This window comes from Canis aureus, chromosome 8 (assembly GCF_053574225.1).
Source record: "Canis aureus isolate CA01 chromosome 8, VMU_Caureus_v.1.0, whole genome shotgun sequence".
NCBI lineage: Eukaryota > Metazoa > Chordata > Mammalia > Carnivora > Canidae > Canis > Canis aureus.
Window position 1 is genome coordinate 21,861,212 of NC_135618.1, and position 12,119 is coordinate 21,873,330.

Below are 12,119 nucleotides of genomic sequence, written 5' to 3' on the forward strand. Positions count from 1 at the left end.
CTGAAAGTCAACCCCACTTCAGACATGTAAATGAGGGATGTCTGGGTGGCTCAGTGGTTGAGCATCTGCCTTCAGCTCAGGTTGTGATCCCACTTCGTGCTCCCTGTGGGGGGAGAAGTGGGAGTTCTCTCTCTGCCTATGTCTCTGCCTCTCTCTGTGTGTCTCTCATGAATAAATAAATAAAATCTTAAAAAAGACATGTAAATGAGAACAACACTTTAGGGGATGGCTGAGCAAAAAGACTAAAGGACCTTGGGACTCTGAATGACTTCATGGAGCAGAAACCCATCCCCTCAGTAGCCTGGAGAGCTCACTTTCAACCTGTTACATGAATATCTCTTGCTATAAAAATTTTAGCCTGTATCTTAATAGCACCCATAGCCTGTATCTTAATAGCACCCTGGAGTTAATACATTTTTATTAGTAATAGACATATAGGAATACTAATTAATTTTATATAATTAGCAAGTTATATATGACTATATTATTCATAGCAGCCCAAATGCAGTATCCTCCACTTACATGTATTTCTTTTTTTTTTTTTTAAGATTTTATTTATTTACTCATGAGAGACACATACAGAGAGAGGCAAAGACATATGCAGAGGGAGCAGCAGGCTTCCTGCAGGGAGACTCGGTCCCAGGATCCCAGGATCATGACCTGAGCCAAAGGCAGACACTCAACCACTGAACCACCCAGGCACTCTCATTTTTTTAATAAAGATTATTTATATCTGCTTTAAGAAAAATTTCCTTTATTACAAAAGTGCAACAGATTTTAGTGCCAGTCACTTTACCCTGCGTTTTCACAAGATTTCTTCAGTATTAATGCATAGTGTGCCTTTCTTTACAGTGGTTGGTTTCTACTATTTGTAAACATAAACATCCTGTGGAGTATTTCAAGTATATATTTCGAGTATATAATTGACCTAAGCAGATTTTAAGCATGTATTGGGGAGTTCCTTGTTTAGGTATGAACTCACAGTTGATCATCTATAAATATTTTGTAGGATTTCAAGTCAGATTTCTAGAGAATTAAATTAGTTGTATAAACTACTATGGACTCTGGTGACCAGAATCTAATTTTTATAAAAGTAACTCCCTTACGGTTGCACTGGGCCCAATGTCACCTACTGTGCTCCTTTTTTTTTTTTTTTTTTTAAAGATTTTGTTTATTTATTCATAGAGACACAGAGAGAGGCAGAGGAACAGGTAGAGGGAGAAGCAGGCCCCCTACAGGAAGCCCGACGTGGGACTCGATCCCGGGTCTCCAGGATCACACCCCAGGCTGGAGGCGGCGTTAAACCGCCACACCACCGGGGCTGCCCACCTACTGCACTCCTATAGAAGGTTGTAGAAGTGTGTAATACATTACACTGATGCTCTATCATCATACATTTGTTGAATTACAAACAAGAGCTTCTAGATTATATATGAATGATTCTAGAAATAAAGTGAAGATTAAGGAGATTCATGCAAACTATTCCTTTTTTTTTCATGCAAGCTATTCCTAAATAGATGTTTAATATTTTCTTTGTTCCTCAGGTGAACATCAAATTGCTCTGTTATTAAAATTTTCTTTGCTCCCTTTCTCTAAGGATCGCAGCTCTGTGCTGTCTACTGCCCAAATTCTGAAAACAATTGCTTGCTTTAGCTTATCCAGTTTTATGATTATATACTGTGGAGAGGTAAGTGCATTCTTCTGTCATGACTGAACCAGATATCACTATGAAATTTTGAATCCTGTTTTTCTACCTTAATGCCATATGATGAAGATTGTCTTATATTAAGTAAATATTCAGGAATCAAGATAGTCCTAAGAACTGGGTTATATCATTGGCCATTCTTCAATTGTGGTTCACCAATCCTTCACCATGAAAGTAACCATGATTCCCTCCATTTTTCCTTTCTCCTTCCTCGTCTGCTGCTGCCTCTAACTCCCTTTTCATCTCCTCTTGTATTGCACAGCTTCTGCTTCTCATTACTTTGGTCCTTTAAAGTCTTATAATGGGGATCCCTGGGTGGCGCAGCGGTTTGGCGCCTGTCTTTGGCCCGGGGTGTGATCCTGGAGACCCGGGATCGAATCCCACGTCGGGCTCCCGGTGCATGGAGCCTGCTTCTCCCTCTGCCTGTGTCTCTGCGCCTCTCTCTCTCTCTGTGACTATCATAAATAAATAAAAATTAAAAAAAAAAAAAGTCTTATAATGGTCTCTCTCTAAGAATCTTTTCTATTCCAACTTCAGCTCCTCCTACCAACTAACTTGCCCTCTGTATCTCATGCTGGAACTCCTAAAGAAATCTGATCACTACCCTGCCCCACCCTGGTGGAATTTGGCGGGGGGGGGGGGGGGGGGGGGGCAAGGCCTTTTTCCTAGCTATGGCAGAGGAAGCTGCTGAAAAAAGAGAAGTGGACTGGTCACTCTGTGCAGGACATGATCACCCAGAATTTATTCACCAGGAGCCATGGGAAGAGTTCTGCTAGAAGGAGTAGTCAGTATGGCAGTCACTGAAATTGGCTTATAGTGGTGATTTATTCACAAATCTCTCTTCTTCTCAATGTGAGCTTTTGAGGGTAGGAGGCATGTTTTAGGTATTCTTTAATGCTTAATACTCTGCACATTGCTTTCCACATAGTAGGTTCTCAATAAATTTTATTGAAGGAATGAATTAATTGGTTCCCCAGCCAGCCTGTTGGCTCCCGTGATTGGTCCCAGCATAGATCCTTAAAGTTAATAAATTACAAGTCTACCCTGGGATTATTTTCATAAATCTTGTTTTTTTTTAAGATTTTATTTATTTATTCGTGAGAGACACAGAGATAAAGAGAGAGAGAGGCAGAGACACAGATGGAGGAGAAACAGGCTCCACGCAGGAAGCCTGATGTGGGACTCGATCCAGGGTCTCCAGGATCATGCCCTGGGCCAAAGGCAGGTGCCAAACCGCTGAGCCACCCAGGGATCCCCATAAATCCTGTTTTTGAAAAAAATATTTGAAGTACTAATAGAAGTGTTTTTTGATTTTGCTTTAGTGATTTTTAATTAGTGTCCACATCTATTTTTAATATGATTTGGGGTGACCTGGGATAAGAATTTGTCTTCTCATGCATCTTAAATACTCCTCAATTAGAATTTTATAGTTTCTTTTTTTTTAAGATTTTATTTATTTATACATGAGAGACAGAGAGAGAGGCAGAGGCAGAGGCAGAGGGAGAATCAGTCTCCCTGTGGGGAGCCGATGCGGGACTTGATACCAAGACCCTGGGATCACATCCTTAAGCTGAAGGCAGACAGTCAACCACTGAGCCACCCACGTGCCCTCCTCAATTAGAATTTTTAAAACACTCATTTAGATTGGTTTTCGTCAATTTGTCTGAATAATATTTCATAGTAGTTCTGTGCATAATGAAAATCCCTTTGTGTAGATAGCAGGTGTACCTGTATGTATTTGTTGACTTTTCTGTGAGCTAGTGAGTCATTGACCCTGAAGCTATAGTTGGGGTGGTTTGCACCACGGATAGTTTAATCATCCCCATGGTAACACCAAGCCTTCTTGCCTACTACTTCTTCCCACATCTTTGTTCTATTTAAAGAAGGAAATCATTATTTACCTTAGATTTGATATTCTGATGTTTTTCAGGACACAAATTCCTAACCTCAGCATTGTTGTATATAAAACATTACCATGGTAACAATAAAAATAGTGATTATAACTAATACCTTATGAAATGAAAAGTGATCTGCCGATCCTACAGCATTTTAAGATTCAAAATCTTTTTTTTTCTTAATTTTGCATCCCAATTACCAAGATGTTGGAATTAAACTATACTTAACCAACTGGCTAACTGATGATTCTTATATATTTTGTAAAGACAACCACTAAGTAGCATTATATGTTTTGTTTTGTTTTTTAAGATTTTATTTATTTATTTATTCATGAGAGACACAGGCAGAGGGAGAAGCAGGCTCCATGCTGGAAGCCCGATGTGGGACTCGATCCTGAGACTCCAGGATCACACCCTGGGCCGAAGGCAGGCACTAAACCACTGAACCACCCAGGGATCCCCTATATGTTTAATTTAGAAATATGCTTGGGGTTGCCTAGGTGACTCGGTTGGTTGCGTGTCTGACTCTTGATTTCAGCTCAGGTCATGATCTCATGATCTCAGGGTTGTGGGATTGAGCCCCATGTCAGGCCTTGTGTCTAGCCCCTGTATCAGGCTCTGTGCTCAGCAGGGAGTCTGCTTGTCCCTCGCCCTTTGCTCCCCTCCTTTCACTCCTGCTCTCTCTCTAAAATAAATAAATAAATCTTTAAAGGTAATTCTGGTTCTTTGTAGTTAAATTAGAAAATAAGGATAAGCAAAAAGAACATACAATAATGTGATCTCCTTTCCCCATAGCTTATTATATCTTCCTAATACCTTTTCATTAAGTGTATCTGTGGGTATGGTGGTGGTGGAGAGAGAAGGACAGAGAGATAGAAAGACACATTCCCATCCCCTCCCCCAACTCTCCACAGTCCAGCCAATACATTTTGCTCTGCATCCCAAATTTTTTATTTAACTATATATTGTGGTATGGAATTGTTGGATCACTACATGGTACACCCAAAACTAATATAACACTGTATATTAGCTATGCTGAAATTAAAATAAAATAATATTTAAAAATCATAAAAGCAAAAAAAAAACCCAATAGAGTGTAAACATTTTTTAAATATACGTCTTTAAACAAGACAGATTTGAACTTGGAGTTTACTTATATGTGTTTTTTTTTCTCTTCCTTGTGATTTTAATAACATTTCCTTTTCTCTAGCTTACTTTATTGTAAGGATACAGTATATAATACATATAACATACAAAATATATGTTAATTGACTGTTAGTGTTATCCACTTTTGGTCAACAGTACGCTATTAGTGATTAAGTTTGAGGGGAGTCAAAAGTTATACATGGATTTTTAACTACATGGGGGTTGGCACCCCTAACTCCCTCATTGTTCAAAAGTTAACTATTTTCTACACTGTCATTTTTATTGGTTGACTAGTGTAGATGTTTTGTTGAATAAATTTACCATATTTTATTTAACCAATACCTCTTTTGTTGGACATTTTAATTTTTTAAATTTTTCACCAATATCAAACATAAACCCAAAAAAGAAAAAGGAGATAGAGACAGAGGAGAAGGGAGGGAGAGGAGAAGCAAGGAAGGAAACTGCAATAAACATCTTGTGGCACATATCATTAATTATTTCCCAAGCGTATATTTCCTTAGCATTATTTTGAAGCAGAATTGGTGGTTAATAGACATGCACTTTTCAGACATTTTATCAAAGAGCGATTGAGGAAAAATGTTGCATCCTTTCTAACCCTGGATATTATTTTTTAAAATAATACTTATCACTTAGGCAAAGATGGCATTATAATGTGCTTTTTTTATTACTGACGAAAAGGAAAAATATTCATCTTTAGTGACCTATTTTTTTAAGATTTTTTTTATTTATTTATTTATTTATTTATTTATTTATTTATTTATTTACTTACATGAGAGAGACAGCACACAGAGGAAGAAGGAAAAACAGATGCCCCATGGAGCAGAGAACCCAATGAGGGGCCCAATCCCAGAACCCTGAGATCATGACCCGAGTCAAACCTGAGAATTGACTTGAGCCACCCAGGCACCCCTTTAGTGACTTTTTATCCTTTCTTTTCTGTCTCACCTGCAGAAATCCTTTACCCATTTTTCTATTGATCTTTTTTCTTGTTGATTTATAAGACTTCTTAGCCCTTTGTCCCTCCTCGACCTTTTTAATGTAATGATACAATGTGGGGCTCAGACTCACAATCCCAAAACCAAGAGTTGCATTCTCTACCAACTGAGCCAGCCACGCAGGCACCCACATTCTCCCTTTCTAGTTTGGCATTTGTCCTTTAATTTGGGAGTAATATTTTTTCCCTTCTATTGGGGATTTATCTTTTTATTTGTTGGTGATTTCTGAAACAGTTTTTAGTTTTTTACATGTTTTATTTATTTTTTTCATAAGATTTCATTTTAAAGTAATCTCTACATCCAACATAGGGCTTGAATTTACAATCTGGAGATCAAGAGTTGCATGCTCTAATGACTAAGACAGCCAAGTGCTCCATTTTTTAATGTATTTTAAATTCAATCTTTTGCTTTACATTTTATGCAATATAATTCCCATTTCTAAGATTATATATATAAATATTTTTCTATATTTACTTTTAACAATATTGTGATTTTATTTTTATATTAAAATCTTTAATCCATCAGGAATTTATTTTGGCACAAGGTATATATTTTTTTTCTCCAAACAATTGGGCACTGGCTCCTTAACTTATTGTATATACTTTCCTTGCTGATTAGGAATGCCACTTATTGCGGTGCCTAGGTGGCTCAGTTGGTTAAGCATCTGCCTTTGGCTTGGGTCATGATCTCAGGGTCCTGGGATTGAGACCTACTCAGCAGGGTATCTGCTCCTCCTTTTCCTCAGCTCCCCACCCCATCTTGTGCTCTTGATCTTTCTTTCTCAAGTAAATGAATAAAATCCTTTTTTTTAAAAAAGAAAGGAATGCCACTTATTATCTATCTACTTGGATCTAAATAACTCTGAATTTTAATGTAACAATATAGAGCTTCTTGACAGATCTAACCATTTTCCCTCTCAATCAGCACTTGTGTGTTAGATGAAGAGATATCAATTCAAATGCCAGAAAGATACTACATGAATCTCTGGCTTCTTTTTTTTAAATCAGAAAATGTTATAAATATTTTACAGCAATATCATTGATTTTTTTTAAATTTTTTTTAAACTTATTTATGATAGTATAGTCACACACAGAGAGAGAGAGAGGCAGAGACACAGGCAGAGGGAGAAGCAGGCTCCATGCACCAGGAGCCCGACGTGGGATTCAATCCCAGGTCTCCAGGATCGTGCCCTGAGCCAAAGGCAGGTGCCAAACCGCTGCGCCACCCAGGGATCCCAGCAATATCATTGTTAAAATAGACTTATAGTGTTGAATATTTTCATCTAAATGTCTTTATAAAAAATCTAAATGTCTTACCTAAAAACTTTTCTAAATACCTTAAATTTTGTATTGGTATGTGTCTGAGCTATAATGACAAATATTTTATGATCATATTTTACTCAATAAGCCAATAGGATATTCTTAGTGTATTATGTGTGATAAGTGCATAAATGTATATATTTATTATTCAGAAGCTAAATATTATCTATGAATTTCAAGTGTTCAACAAATTTCATATATATGGGTAACTTTCTATAAGATGTTCATAGATCTTAAAGTTAAATGTATTGGTTCATGTTTTCCCAATATAATCAACATAATTATACCATGGAAATTGAGATCAACTTTGCTATCCTTTAAACTGAAGCTGCAAACATATAGAGAGGAGCATCTGTATAAAAGTTTGATCTATTTTTGTGCTTTCAATGTTTATTTGGTCTGAACAACAACAACAAAAAGCCCCCCACACACACATGCAAACACACTCACATACAAATTACAATACATACAATAAACCTACTTTAGTTTTGGTAAAGATGACAGGTTTGATGGTAAACTCTACAAACTGGGCTTCACTTGGAAACAATGACTTTTTCAACAACTTTGCCTGTAATATAGCCACAGTTAAGCCAGTTACAATTAGGTGCTCCTGAAAATACTGTAATTGGTCATTTAATCCATGTAGTATCTCATTGTGGTAAATGTTGGCCTTAACCATGACAGTGATTTAGGTCATATTACATAACCACAGTCATAAGGATAAATCTGCAGAATTTTATATTAAGTCACTTCAAGGATTGATATATATATAACTCACTTTTCTTCCCTTACATACATTTTAAGGTACTTTTAGAGATATTTTGGTGCATTTGATAAATGTTAAAAATATTACTTGCTATCAAATACCAAGATTAAATCTTGTGTGTGAGCCTGACTGAAAAAGAGCTACCTAGTGATTACCAAGAAAATGGCCTGTGAATTGTTTGGGCAGGATCTCTAAAGCCTATCCTTTTCCCAGTGCTCATTTACAGCAAAGCAAACAAGCCAGGTGCCAGGGGAATTTAGCCTGAAAAAGGCTTATTTTGCATCCCCCCAGAGACAAATTTGATTTTATCTCTTGGCTCAAATTACAAATGGTGGCTGTTCACCGAATCAGGACTTGAGGATAATTTTTTTAATTAATATTTTTCTTTTTTTAAAAGATTTTATTCATTTATTCATGAGAGACACAGAGAGAGAGGCAGAGACACAGGCAGAGGAAGAAGCAGGCTCCATGCTGGAAGCCCGATGTGGAATTCGATCCCAGCACCCCAGGATCACACCCTAAGCCAATGGCAGACGCCCAACCCCTGAGCCAACCAGGCATCCCTAATTAATGTTTATCATTCCCTTCCCTTTAATCTTGCTTTCTATGGAGTATTGGGAATATCTACCACTCATCTCTACAGGTCTCCCATTGATTGTTTCTATTTTACCTACTCTTTCTGTTTCATGACAAGAATTGCTTGATCAGTTCCCTCCACTTTTCTTATAAAATCCAGATTTACTTCCCAGGCTTAAGAAAAGTAGGTAATAATGCTTTCCTTTGGGAATTTTCCTGATTTCGCTCCTGTCTTGAAACAATCTTTCCTGACCTGTGCTTTTCAGCTCAGTCTTTGTTGTTCCCTTACGTCTCTACTGTTGTTGGTAATCCAAAGTGAAGGAGGCAGATCTGTGGAGCACACATTGCTATTTTCATTTAATGGCTTGGTTCAGATCCTTCTTGTTGAAAGATCCAGGAACACAGGAATTATGCCCATCTTGTGCACCACTGCATGTGCAGTGACTACCATGGTATGCTCAATACATTTTTATCGAACTAATAATAATGGCCACTGGGGAATCTGGGTGGCTCAGTCCCTTAAGCATCTGACTCTTGATTTCGGCTCCAGTTATGATCTCAGAGTCATTAGATCAAGCCCAGCATTGGGCTCGGCTCTGGGCATGGAGCCAGCTTAGGATTCTTTCTCTCTTCCCTCTGCCCCTTCCTCCTTCTCTCCCTCTCATTCCTACTAATAGTAGTAGTAATGGCTGCCATTTTTACAAATCTACTTATCAAATGATAGGTATTGTGCCATGTACAAGGCTATCTTCATTTTGTAGATGAAAAAACTAAAACCTAGAAAAATTAAGCAACTTGTTCTTGGTCATAAGGCTAGCTAAAGTTGAAGAGCCAAGACATGACTTGATCCTGGATGTAAAAGGCTCAGTGCCCAGACTCAATCTCCATACCGAATGTAGAGGCAATATAACATAACTATGTAGAAGGGTTATTCTAGAGTCAGACAGCATGAGTTTACATCCTGACTCTGTCACTTAAGAGTTAATCTAAACTCTCTGTGCTTCAGTTTTATCATCTGTAAAACAGAGACTATTTGTGGAACAAATATTCATTGGTTGCCTGTCCTTCTACCTCAGAGTTGTCTCTAATCTGCTGCATTGTCTTTGTTTGGTTTGACACAATCAATTCTGATGATCACCAAGGGCTTAAACCTCGAGAAGTGAAGGCTTAAATCAGCCTAGTAGGCAAAATCCTCAGTCAGCTGAGACATTAACTGCAAACAAGGACTTGGAATGGGCCAGTTATACTCTCATTAACAACAGCAGGAATGAGTAGTCTGCACACTATGAATGGAATGTCTGAGACTAAAAAATTATTCTTTCCCTTTTAAATGAAGAACTATCATTGTTTTCTTCTCCTTCCTTTCTGTAGTAACCGTTACCATCTCTGTGCCCAACCATTATTTACAAAGTGTACTGGTATAATTATACTGACCATTTAGTCCTTGTATTGCAAGACCATGAGGAACCACACTGAGGTGAGACTGTGCCAGAACTGAAAGAATGGGCATTTTACATCCAGAGATCAGAACTAGGAAAGCAGTAACCCTAACACATTCCTTCCACCAGTTGGAGATATTTTTGGGCTTGGAACTTGCCTTTGGGCGAGTTCAGGGACTTTTGTACTAGAATGGCAAGATTATATAGGCTGGAGGCATTTTTTTGATGGTACCTGTTGGGAAAGGCAGATAAATAATAAAACACAACAGATTCCCCTTAGGCCAGCCACAACAGCTCACAGGGGACACCTCCCTCCCCAGCATAGTGGTTGAGCAGCAGCAAACATCCACACACAGAACTTCTAGGCTTGTCATGGCTGAGTGATGGGGGTAGAAATCTGACCCAAACTGGTCTAACAGACTTGCTCTCCTGGAAAACTGAAATTTTGAACTGAGATGCAAAGAGACAGGGAGTTGTTTACAGCCCACCAGGAGGAGTTTTGGATTTCTATTCCAAAATGAGTAGGTTATACAATTTCCAAAAGTCTGTAAGATATCCCAGTAGCATTCCAGTAAAGTCAGCTAGCTGGATTTGTTATTTGCAATCACTAAAAACTTAACTACCACTATACTTTCCTGAATAGCATTCTCTCCTGCTACCCTTTCATATGTTCCTTTCCCTACACCCTCCACCAAAATGTCAAAGTTCACCAAGAATGCCACGATGTTCTATCTCACTGAGATTTTCCTATTCCCTGGAAAACCTGCTCAAGGATTACCCCCTCTTTGACACCTTCTTTCCTTTTTTTTTTTTTTTTTAACATTTTACTTATTTATTCATGAGAGACGCAGAGAGATGGGCAGAGACACAGGCAGAGGGAGAAGCAGGCTCCCCGAAGGGAGCCTGATGCGGGACTCGATCCTGGGACTCCAGGATCATGCCCTGGGCGGAAGGCAGGCGCTAAACTGCTGAGCCACCCAGGTATCCCTTTCTTTTTTTTTTTTTTTTTAAGATTCTATTTATTTCTTTGAAAGAGAGAGAGAAAAAAAAAACTCTCACAAGAGAGGGAAGGGGCAGAGGGAGAAGGAGAGGGAGAAGCAGACTCCCCACTGATCAGGGAGCAGATGTGGGGCTCAATCCCAGGACCCCAAGATCATGTCCTGAGCCGAAGGCACTCAACCGAGCCACCCCAGCACCCCAACCCACTGTGATACTTTCAATTGTCACTCCATACTTAAACCTGTTTTGACTTGAAAAGTTCTCCACTGTGTCGATGGGGCCTATCACACCATAGTCCTAGCACTACCATACTGCACTGTGGTTCCTGGTTTACTTGCTTGCCTCTCCCCTTCGATGGCAAGCTCCTTCATAGAAGGGGCAAGTTCTCATTTGACTTTATTTCTTTGGTTTCTTGTTACAGTGCCTGGCACATAGGAGACCCAGTAAGTAAATGGATATATGAGTAAATAGTTTCTGCTTCATCATGCGAACATGTTCAGGCTCACCTACTGGAAGAATGTGAGAGACGATGGAAAAGAGCCAAGGCTTTTCTAGACCCAAGAACAGACAGCTGGTCCCCAAACATGAACATTCAGCCAAAATGAGTAGATCCACCTACCAAACCCACAGCTGACTCAGAAAATGAGCAAACCCAGCTAATTTCAGAAAAGCTACCCAGCTAACAATGCACTGACTCCTAAGAAATAATAAATGGTTATTATTTAATCCACTGAACTTTAGGGTGGCTTGTTAGGCAGCATTTTTGTGGCAATAAATAACTGGTACATTATCTGTGAGTTAAATTTCACCTGGAGATCATCAACTTGAGAGTTTTGCAAGCTAACCAAGAGATTTAAAATCCAAGGACTGTTTATGTGTCCCACTGTGAATGTAAAGAATGGATATATTTATAAATCAGTAGAAATGAAATTTCTCACTGCATGCTATAAGACATTTTAAAAACTAATTTAACATTTTTAAAATACTTTAAAGGAAAATCAAAAGTAAAATTACCAATAACCTCTCTATTCCAATACATCTATATTAATTTTTGCATGTTTCTATTCAGCCTTTACCCCATGCATATGTATTTTCATATAGTTCTAATAATGACAATGTTGTACTTTGTTTTAATATTAGAGGGGCACCCTGGGTGGCTTAGCGGTTTAGCGCCGCCTTCAGCCCAGGCCGCGATCCTGGAGACCGAGGATCCAGTCCCACTTCAGGCTCCCTGCATGGAGCCTGCTTCTCCCTCTGT